Raw genomic sequence first — 11,260 nt, forward strand, 5'->3', positions numbered from 1 at the left:
GAGATGAGAGAATCTGGAGTAAGAGGGAATGGTCCACTGTGTCAAAGGCAGATGACAGGTCCAGAAGGAGGAGGATGGAGTAGTGTCGCTTGGATTTGGCATTTAGTAGGTCATTGGTGACTTTGGTCAGGGCAGTTTCAGTCGAGTGATGCGGTCGGAAGCCAGATTGTAGACGGTCGAAGAGGGAGCAGGAGGAGAGGTGGGAGGACAGTTCAAGGTGTACATGTTGTTCTAGAAGTTTTGAGGCAAAGGGGAGGAGTGATATGGGGCGGTAGCTGGTCAGAGAGGAAGGGTCAAGGGAGGGCTTTTTGAGGATGGGTGTGATTGCGGCATGTTTGAAACATGAGGGGAAGACTCCGGTTGTTAGTGATAGATTGAAGAGGTGGGTTAGGGTTGGGATGAAGACTGAGGTGAGGTTAGTGATGAGGTGGGATGGGATTGGGTCAAGTTCGCAGGTGGTGAGGTGTGATTTGGAGAGTAAAGAGGAGACTTGACCTTCTGTAATGGTGGAGAAGTGGGGTTTGGAGGAGGAGGGTTGAGTAGATATGAGGAGGGGTTGTGTGGACTTTAGGCCAAAGTTTTGTCTGATGGTGTCAATCTTCTGTTTGAAGAATGAGGCAAAGTCGTCGGCTGAGATGAGAGAAGAGGGAGGAGGTGCTGGGGGACGAAGGAGAGAGTTGAAAGTGTTAAATAGCTGTTTAGGGTTGTGAGATAGGAAGGATATGAGAGATGAGAAGTAGGTTTGTTTTGCTGTAGTGAGTGCGGACTTGAAATTAGTGAGGGATTGCTTGAATGCGATGAAGTGCTCGATGGAGTGAGACCTTTTCCATCTCCGCTCCGCAACCCTGGAGGCCCGGCGCAGTTCTTTGGTAAGTTTAGTGTGCCAGGGTTGCCTGTTGAATGTGCGAGGTGTGGTGTGTGTGAGAGGGGCGATCGAGTCTAGAGCTGCAGCTATTGTGGTGTTATATGAAGCAGCAGCAACGTCTGCATCGTGCAAGGAACTTATGTCTGTGAGAGGAAGGAGGGATTCAGAGAGAGAGTGTATGTCAAGGTGTTTGAGATTTCTGCGAGGGTGTGTGAGTTTGTGGAGTGGGGATTGTGCACCCGGAGAGGAGAGGGTAGAGAATGTGAGGAGGTTATGGTCAGAGAGAGGGAGTGGTGAGTTAGAGAGGTTAGATAGGGAACAGAGGCGGGTGAAGATGAGGTCCAGTGTGTGGCCATCTTTGTGGGTGGGTGTGGAAGACCATTGAGTGAGTCCAAAGGAGGAAGTTAGGGATAGGAGCTTAGAGACAGACGAGTGGGGAGTGTCAATGGGGATGTTGAAGTCACCCATTATGATAGTGGGGATGTCAGTGGAAAGGAAGTGAAGCAGCCAGGTAGTGAAATGGTCTAAGAAGGTGGTGGCTTGCCCTGGGGGTCGGTAAACGACGGCCAGTTGGAGGTTGGAGGGGGAATAGATGCGCACACAGTGCACCTCAAAAGAGGGGAGTGTAACGGAGGGTGGCAGTGGGATTTTGATGAAAGCGCAGAGTTCTGATAGGAGGAAACCTACGCCTCCACCATGTTTGCCATTGGGGCGGGGGGTGTGGGAAAGGTGGAATCCGCCATATGAAAGGGCAGCTGGGGAGGCTGTGTCAGAGGGGGTGAGCCAGGTTTCGGTGATGGCGAGGAAGGAGAGTTTGTTTGTAATGAAAAGATCGTGGATGAAGGAAAGTTTGTTGCAGACAGAGCGAGCGTTCCATAGAGCTCCTGTTAGTATAGCTGAGGAGGTGGGTATTAGTTGGATGGGTATGAGGTTAGAAGGGTTGCGACAGTTTGAGGAAGGTCGTGGATAGGAGGTAGAAGTAACTGTGGGGATATGGCGAGGAGGACCAGGATTTGGAGAGATATCTCCAGCAGTGAGGAGGAGCAGAGAAAGTGTTAGCAGGTGGGAGCAAGAGAGAGCATGAGGTGGCTGTCTGTGTTTGGAGATCCAGGATTGAATGTTGAGGAATAATTTGGAGGAGGAGGTGAGATGAATGGGGAGGATAGAGGGAGAGATGATGAGTTTCTTACTTGGTGTAGGGATTTGAGGGGTTATTAGAAAGTGGAGGACTATAGAGGAAAAAGTGAGAGCTAACAGAAACATAGTTTAAGGAGAGTGAGTGGTCAAAGTGTTTGTTACCTGACTAACTGCCTCTGAAATAACTGCCACTTCTCTCCGAAGCCACTTTGTACAAGAAGACGCGTGCACACCCCAGCACGCGTGCACCCCTTACAGAGAGTCTAAATATATAGGCCACATTAAACTATATCAGGTGTAGGGCATTGTGGGAACGGCTTGTGGATAAATTAACAGCTGGTCATTTCAACAGGAGATGGCTGGGTGATCAAAGACAGAGCCAGGACGCAAGTCTCTGCAGTTTAGCACCTCTAAAAATCAGATAAGGTATATAGTGGGGAAAGAACAAACATATGTGAATATTGATTGGAGTGGGACAGATGAAGCAGGGGAATTATGCAGAGCATGTACCAGAGAGATGGGTCAGCAGAGCATTAGAAGACAGCATACATAGGAGCAGGGGAATTATGCAGAGCATGTACCTGTGGAAAGAGAAGAAGAAGACGAATGTTAGTCCATGGCCTCTGAAATAACTGCCACTTCTCTCTATATGAGGCCCATTATTCTGTATTGAGGACTATGTGGGGCCCATTATACTGTATGGAGGACTATGGGGGCCCATTATTCTGTATGGAGGACTATGGGGGCCCATTATTCTGTATGGAGGACTATGTGGGGCCCATTATATTGTATGGAGGACTATGTGGGGCCCATTATATTGTATGGAGGACTATGTGTTATCTATAATACTGTATGGAGAACCATATGGGAGGAAATTGACTTGGTAAGGGCTGTAAAGTTGTGATATATGCTCTTCCGTGACTGCCGAATAGTAAGGATTTTTTCTTTTTTTGGGGGGTGGGGAAGGGTGCCCAAATAGAACTTCTGCTATGGGGCCCCCATGATTTCTATGTACGCCCCTGCCCAGACCAGTGTCTCCAGCGATTTATATGCCCCAGCCCACTGGCCCAGTCCAGTGCTTCCTCCTGTCTTGTGTATGCCCCAGCCCTGGTGTCTCCTGTGTGATCTATAGACAGCTGTCTCGGTGTCTCCTATGTGATCTATAGACAGCTGTCTCAGTGTCTCCTATGTGATCTATAGACAGCAGTCTTGGTGTCTCCTATGTGATGTATAAACTGCAGATCTCCCACGGTTTGAGGTGTATAAATGTAATGTGAGCAGTGATGGATTTCCCACTGTGAGGACACCTGTTGTGTAATATACCATACATCTGTGTTCGGTACGATTTACTGCTGTGAGTTCTTTACAAAACTTATCACAAAGAGTCTCCTGCGCTCCAGACTGATATAAACTTGGGAAAGCAGTTAAGAGTAGCAACATCATCCATACCAGCTAACATCACACCTCAGCACTGGCGGACACAGTAAGGAGAGGCCCCTCCTGCTTTGGCGGTGGAGATGGGCCCCATTTACCTCTTGGGTCCCTGTGCGGTCGCATCAATGATATGTCCGCCCCTGCACCTCACCAAAGAGAAGCAGCTCCAGCCATCACATTAGAGAGTTAATTAATTGTTTGACCAAATATAGCCGGGTAAATTGTCAAGCTGATAATTTTGTATGGCTCCTGAAGGATGGTATAAATATCCCAATGGCTCCTAGCAGAAAAAAAGGTTGCCCATCCCCGTTGTAAATGAATAATAGCTGCTGCTGTAAAGAATGGATTGTACACGGATGACAAGTGAAAAAAAAAACAATTTCTGGATGAAATTGAACGATTTTTTTTTTTATTGCCTTGTGTGAACCTACACTTACAGAAACAAAACCTTTTTTAGTGCGGATTTTACCCATTTATTTCAATGGGAACTCTAAATCCTAGAAGTGTTTTTTTGGGGGTTTTTTTGCTGTCCGTGAGCCTTTTTTTTTTAACAGCGCGGCAGAAGAAAATCAAGTCTATGGGTCTGTGGAAATTAGGGACAGCACACGGATGGCATCAATATTACATTGTCATTTATTTATCCATAAGTGACAATCACTGATTGTAAAAACTGACCCTGAGCAAACATCATGTACAAATGCTCGGACTAACATTAATTCAGCCGAGTGAAGAGAGCCATACGGTAAAATAATCAATCTTTATTAGAAAACGTTAAAATAATTTAAAACTACAGAGTGCCGCGTAGGGGGGGGGGGGACACCTTCTCCATCCAATGGAGACTGCTATGTAGGAGACAAAAGAGGGATACAAAATAAGTAAATTATGTAACAGTTTCTAATGTTACAGATATAAACCACTATTACAGTTATAAGGAATGTTCCCAATACCAAAACAAGGGTAGAATTCCAGACCTAGCAGTATAAACTGACACTCCAAGCCCACAAAAATATAAATGCGTAAAGCTATACAGTGGGATGTACATGTGATCAGAATAGATTAAGCTATTCAATGACTCCACTAGTAAGTTTAGTGAATGTTATAACGCCTAGACCACAGATTAGAAATCAATGATATATATCTAGAATTTATCCCAAAATGTTAAATACTGGTGGTGAGGGGGGACGCTATCTCCATCCACTCTGATTTACTCTGCCCTTGGTTATACTTTCTATACAGGTAATATGCATCATTAATACTATTTAACATTTTGGGATAAATTCTGTATATATCAGTGATTTCTAATCTGTGGTCAAACCTTTATAACATTCACTAAATTTACTAGTGGAGCCAATGAATAGCTTAATCTGTTTAATCCGCACTCTATGATCACATGTACATCCCACTGTATAGCTTTACTTATTTATTTTTGTGAGCTTGGAGTGTCAGTTTATACTGCTAGGTCTGGAATTCTACTCTTGTTTTGGTATTGGGAACATTCCTTATAACTGTAATAGTGGTTTATATCTGATAATTATATAACAGTTTCTAATGTAAGAGGGAAGTTACTTGACATTGTTTACTTATTTCTTATCCCTCTTTTGTCTCCTACATAGCAGTCTCCATTGGATGGAGAAGGTGTCCCCCCCCCCCCCAATCGGCACTCTGTGGTTTTAAATTATTTTAACATTTTCGAATAAAGATTGATTATTTTACCCTATGGTTCTCTTCACTCGGCTGAATTAATGTTAGTCCGAGCATTTGTATACGATGTTGATCAGAAGTGCCGTAAATTTACTACACTGCTGAAAAAAATAAAGGGAACACTCAAATAACACATCCTAGATCTGAATGAATGAAATATTCTCATTGAATACTTTGTTCTGTACAAAGTTGAATGTGCTGACAACAAAATCACACAAAAATCATCAATGGAAATCAAATTTATTAACCAATGGAGGCCTGGATTTGGAGTCACCCCCAAAATTAAAGTGGAAAATCACACTACAGGCTGATCCAACTTTGATGTAATGTCCTTAACCCCTTTACCCCCAGGGTGGTTTGCATGTTAATGACCGGGCCAATTTTTACAATTCTGACCACTGTCACTTTATGAGGTAATTACTCTGGAACGCTTCAGCGGATCCCCCTGATTCTGAGACTGTTTTTTCGTGACATATTGTACTTCATAATAGTGGTAAAATTTCTTCGATATCACTTGCGTTTATTTGTGAAATAAACGGAAATTTGGCGAAAATTTTGCAATTTTCAAAATTAGATTTTTTATGCCCTTAAATCAGAGCGATATGTCACACAAAATAGTTAATAAATAACATTTCCCAAATGTCTACTTTACATCAGCACAATTTTCGAACAATTTATTTTTTTTTTATTAGTGCGCTATAAGGGTTAAAAGTTGACCAGTGATTTCTCATTTTTCCAACAAAATTTACAAAACCATTTTTTTAGGGACCACATCACATTTGAAGTGACTTTGAGGGATCTTTATGACAGAAAATACCCAAAAGTGACACCATTCTAAAAACTGCACCCCTCAAGGTGCTCAAAACCACATTCAAGAACTTTATTAACCCTTCAGGTGCTTCACAGGAATTTTTGGAATGTGGAAGAAAAAAATGAACATTTAACTTTTTTCACAAAAATGTTACTTTAGACCCAATTTTTTTTATTTTCGCAGGGGTAACAGGAAAAAATGGATCCCAAAATTTGTTGCGCAATTTCCCCTGAGCACGCAGATACCCCATATGTGGGGAAAAAACACAGTTTGGGCGCACAGCAGGGTTCGGAAGGGAAGGAGCGCCATTTGACTTTTTGATTGTAAAATTTGCTTGAATAATTAGCGGACGCCATTTTGCGTTTGGAGAGCCCCTGATGTGCCTAAACAGTGGAAACCCCCCACAAGTGACACCATCTTGGAAACTAGACCCCTCAGGGAACTTATCTAGATGTGTGGTGAGCATCTTGAACCCCCAGGTGCTTCACAGAAGTTTATAACATTGAGCTGTAAAAATAAAATTTTCATATTTTTCCCACAAAAATGTTTTTCAGCCCCCAATTTTGCATTTTCATAAGGGTAAGGGGAGAAATTGCACCATGCAGTTTGTTGTGCAATTTCTCCTGAGTAAGCAGATAACCCATATGTGGGGGAAAACCATTGTTTGGGCGCACGGCAGAGTTCGGAAGGGAAGGAGCGCCATTTGACTTTTTGATTGTAAAATTTGCTTGAATAATTAGCGGACACCATGTTGCATTTGGAGAGCCCCTGATGTGCCTAAACAGTGGAAACCCCCCACAAGTGACACCATTTTGGAAAATAGACCCCTCAGGGAACTTATCTAGATGTGTGGTGAGCACCCTGAACCCCCAAGTGTTTTACAGAAGTTTATAACATGGAGCCGTGAAAATAAAAAAAATCAAACTTTTTCCACAAAAATTATGTTTTAGCCCCAATTTTTTTATTTTCACAAGGGTAAGAGGAGAAAATGGACACCAAAAACTTTTGTGCAATTTTTACTGAGTACGCCAATACCCCATATGTGGGGAAAATACACTGTTTTTTGCACACGGCAGAGTTCAGAAGGTAAGGTGCACTGTGTGACTTTTTGAACGCAAAATTGACTGGAATCAAGAGCGGACGCCATGTCTCGTTTGGAGAGCCCCTGATGTGCCTGAATAGTGGAAACCCCTCACAAGTGACCCCATTTTGGAAACTACACCCCTCAAGGATTTTATCAAGGGGTATAGTGAACATTTTGAACCCAGAGGTACGACACAGAATTTGATAACATTAGGTTATCATATTGTCATTAGTCTCGCGCGCAAGTGCTCGCTACCTGAGTTTGCATTGGGTACTCGGGTATGCCACATGTACTGCGTGTGCTCGAGTGACATGCTCGTGTCCCCGCCCTGCATGTTTCACGATTGTTAGACCCAAAAAAAAACATGCGGGGATCGCTCTTGCATGGCAGGCAATCCCCGCAAGGTTTGTTTGGCCGCGAAGTATATGGGGCGGAGACTCGAGCACCCGCGATACTCAGTGGATACCCAAGCACCCGATGCAAACTCAAGTAGCGAGCAATTGCGCTCAGCACTAGTCGCCATATCGTCATCTTTTTTTTTTTTTACTTTTGAAAAAAATCCCAAACCCTAGCCCAACCCTAACACTAGCCTAACCCTAGCCCAACCCCTAACCCCAACTGTAACCCTAGCCCAACCCTAACCCTAGCCCCACCCTAAACTCAACTCTAACCCTAGTCCAATCCTAACCCTAGCCCCAATCCTAACCCTAGCCCCAATCCTAACCCTAGCCCAACCCTAACCCTAGCCCAACCCTAACCCTAGCCCAACCCTAACCCTAGACCAGCCCTAACCCCAACCCTAACCCTAGCACAACCCTAACCCTAGAGTTTATTTTTTACGCCGTTCCTCATGCGGTATAAGTGATTAGACGACCTTATTCTTCGGGTCAGTGTGATTACAGCGATACCAGAATCATATCGGGTTTTTATGACTGACAGCTGTCACACACTAAAAGACGCATGTTTTTGTAAAATCTAGTTTTTCCATCGCCATATTTTGAGAGCTATAATTTTTCCATATTTTGGCCGACAGAGTCATGTGATAGCTTGTTTTTTGCGGGATGAGTTGATGTTTTTATTGGTGCCATTTTCAGGCCTCTGACATGTTTTGATCGCTTTCTATTCCGATTTTTGGGAGGCAGAATAAACAAAAAACAATTCATGAATTGTTTTTTTTTTTTTTTAATTTTATGCTGTTCCGCGTGTGGTAAAATTTATAAGGTAGCATTATTCTTCGGGTAAGTACATTAACAGCGGTACCACGTTTATATCGTTTTTCTATGTTTTGGCGCTTTTACACAATAAAAGCTATTTTATAGAAAAAATTATTTTTTTGCATCGCTTTATTCTGAGAGCTATTACATTTTTTTATTTTTTTGGCTGATGGAGCTGTATGGTGGCTTGTTTTTTGCGGGACAAGATGACGTTTTCAGTGGTACCATTTTTATTTCCATTCGTCTTTTTGATCGCATGTTATTCCATTTTTTGTTTGGCGGTATGATGATAAAGCATTGTTTTTTTGCTTCGTTTTTTATTTTTTTTTTTTTACCAAGTTCACTAAAGGGATTAACTAGCAGGAAATGTTTATAGGTCAGGTCGTTCCAGACGCGGCAATACCAAATATGTGTACTTTTATTTATTTTTTTCATAATATTTATTGATGGGTACATTATATTTTTAATTTTGGTGGATAATTTTTTTTTTTTTTTTTTTTTTATTTTTACAATTTTTTTTTTTTACTTCCTGACGCTTTCTTTACTTTTATTCTGTGTCCCACTATGGGACTTTCACTTTTTTTTTATTCTGATCGCCTGTATAGCACAGGAATGGAGCACCATCCCTGTGCTATACAGGCTGTCAGTGCTGCAGATGCAGAAGATATTTTGGTCATGCACTGCGCATGACCAAAATATTTTCCTGCTGTCTGGTGACCCGGATGTTGTCATGACGACATCGGGTCGTCATGGCAACATCCGGGAAACCGCAGCAGACAGCGCTGGAGGCCTGAAGAGGAGGTGAGTATTGCGATCACCTCCCCTTGCCACAGCAATGCTGCGATCGACTTAGATCACAGCATTGCAGGGGTTAATGTGCCGGGAGCTGTGCGAGACCGCTCCCAGCACATAGCACCGGGTGTCAGCTGTGACAATCAGCTGACACCAGGGGGCGATCGCGCCCGCACAGCCTGTGGTGCAACGTGACGGTGGATGGAGCGAGACATGATGTCCCAGATGTGCTCAATCAGATTCAGGTCTGGGGAATGGGCGGGCATTGTCCTGCATTAGGAGGAACCCAGGGCCAACCGCACCAGCATATGGTCTCACAAGGGGTCTGAGGATCTCATCTCTGTACCTAAGGGCAGTCAGGCTACCTCTGGGGAGCACATGGAGGGCTGTGCGGGCCTCCAAAGAAATGCCATCCCACACCATTACTGACCCACTACCAAACCGGTCATGCTGAAGGATGTTGCAGGCAGCAGATCGCTCTCCACGGCGTCTCCAGACATGTGCTCAGTGTGAACCTGCTTTCATCTGTGAAGAGCACAGGGCGCAAGTGGTGACTTTGCCAATCCTGGTGTTCTGTGGCAAATGCCAAGCGTTCTGCACGGTATTGGGCTGTGAGCACAACCCCCATCTGTGGACGTCGGGCCCTCATACCACCCTCATGGAGTCGGTTTCTAACCGTTTGTGCAGACACATGCACATTTGTGGCCTGCTGGAGGTCATTTTGCAGGGCTCTGGCAGTGCTCCTCCTGTTCCTCCTTGCACAAAGGCGGAGGTAGTGGTCCTGCTGCTGGGTTGTTGCCCTCCTACGGCCCCCTCCACGTCTCCTGGTGTACTGGCCTGTCTCCTGGTAGCACCTCCAGCCTCTGGACACTACGCTGACAGACACAGCAAACCTTCTTGCCACAGCTCGCATTGATGTGCCATCCTGGATGAGCTGAACTACCTGAGCAACTTCTGTGGGTTGTAGAGTCCGTCTCATGCTACCACGAGTGTGAAAGCACAAGCAACATTCAAAAGTGACCAAAACATCAGCCAGAAAGCATTGGTACTGAGATGTGGTCTGTGGTCCCCACCTGCAGAACCACTCCTTTATTGAATGTGCCTTGATAATTGCCAATAATTTCCATCTATTGTCTATTCCATTTGCACAACAGCATGTGAAATTGATTGTCAATCAGTGTTGCTTCCTAAGTGGACAGTTTGATTTCACAGAAGTTTGATTTACTTGGAGTTATATTCTGTTGTTTAAGTGTTCCCTTTATGTTTTTGAGCAGTGTATATGGACACCATTTGATAATTGACTGACCAAACATTGACGAAATAAGGATCCGAAACAACGATGATACTCCGACCTTTTTTTTTGCATATGTAAAAAATTACTGAGGCCTAAAACTGCATGAGTAAATGCAGAAAATACGTTGCAGCTGTCGTGCAGTTTTTTTTGCCACAATCGAGGTACAAACGCAAAATTTTTTAAATTAGTTATTTTACCAGACAGTCCAGTAAGTTTGGCGTTATTAATGGACAAGTGCCAAAGATTGATGCTGGTAACAAAAAAAGACATGAAAAGAGAACAGTGTTTGACCGCTGATAGCGAAGGCTGCATGCAGACGTCCATTTTTAACATACGTGTTGTTTTTTTTTTCACTAATAGGACACGGACTCATTGTAGTCTCTGGCGTTTTTCACACGTGCTGTGTTACAGATGGAGTCATAGATCAAACTTGCCTATTCAAATCAACGGGTCTGAGAAAATAATGGACAGCTCACTGATTGCATCTGTGTGTTATCTGAGTTTTCTTACTATTTAATGTGTAGGAGAAGCTCGGATATTTATTTTTTTCTTCGACATATGAGAAAAGTGGATACCTGGACGAAAAAAAGGGACACATCTGACTCAGCTCACTGTCGAAATATGGTCAATTTTGTCTCGCCTGCTTAAAAAAAAAGGTCCTTCGAACATGAAGATGGTTATTCAAGTCCTTTTGGAACGTGGCCTCAGATTGTCCTCTATTTATCTCATGATATAATAATTAAAAAGTTACCTGAGAATAGGGAATGAACAGTTTCAGGCAAGGGAATCATAAGGAGAGTTGGGAACCCTAGGACTGGTAGTTTTTCAAAGAATACTGGAAAATATAGTCCTAAGAAGCAGAAGTGGAGGACAGTGTTGTTTGCTATGAACCTGGGGTTAGGTAGCGACTCCTAAATAAGGATAAAAT

The sequence above is a fragment of the Phyllobates terribilis genome, unplaced genomic scaffold (genome assembly GCF_046119375.1).
Source record: "Phyllobates terribilis strain yellow unplaced genomic scaffold, ASM4611937v1 Scaffold_13__5_contigs__length_258822181, whole genome shotgun sequence".
Classification (NCBI taxonomy): domain Eukaryota; kingdom Metazoa; phylum Chordata; class Amphibia; order Anura; family Dendrobatidae; genus Phyllobates; species Phyllobates terribilis.